Genomic DNA, 811 nt, shown 5'->3' with positions numbered 1-811 from the left:
TATAACACTAATATAAGAAAAACAAAATTAAATAATGCAATATAATACAGACGTAGAAATATAGAAAAAAAACATTGTTTTAATGAATGTTCAGATATGTTACAGTATGATCTTCTTTCAGTTTAGTCCTTTTAAAAGTCAGTTAGTTTAATAGCAAATAATGAATGCAAGATATGTTTCAAATCACCCTTGTTGCTGAAATAATTACAGTAACTCAGGCTACAGATGCCACATTAGAAAATACACTTACATTACCTAACTTATGTAACTGGCATAAAATCCGGTATCTCTTCAGTTTGTCACCAAAAAATGTCCCCACACTGTTAGGGTTTACCAGGCAGGACCACACACACACATGCACTCTTTGAACATAGTGGTAACCATCTAAGATATATCACTTACAGTATAATGAAAAAATAATTTTTTACATTTAGTTTTCTGTATCAGTAACAAGTTATATGGAAACTATATACTGTAGAATCTGTATCTGTAGAAATCTATAGCCATACCAAATGATTAATTGATCAACCATTAAGATCATTAAGAAGCTATAGACACATGATGGACTTTGAAAAACTGATAGTCTAAATATATATATAGGAGGGAAAAAAAAAATCTAGTTCAAAAGATTTATGATTACTTCAGAAAGTTCAGCCTTTATTGAATGCTCAATTAGCTGTTCTTGGTATTGGAGTGGGCCTTGCCACAGACTGAAGTCACTGTATATTCCGCACCATGCACTGAATAATGAAAATAAAACACTTATTCATCTGCAATTAAAGATATTTTATTTACAGTATAGTGGCTGTAC

This window comes from Cyprinus carpio, chromosome A11 (assembly GCF_018340385.1).
Source record: "Cyprinus carpio isolate SPL01 chromosome A11, ASM1834038v1, whole genome shotgun sequence".
Taxonomy (NCBI): Eukaryota; Metazoa; Chordata; class Actinopteri; order Cypriniformes; family Cyprinidae; genus Cyprinus; species Cyprinus carpio.
This window is presented reverse-complemented; position numbering follows the sequence as displayed.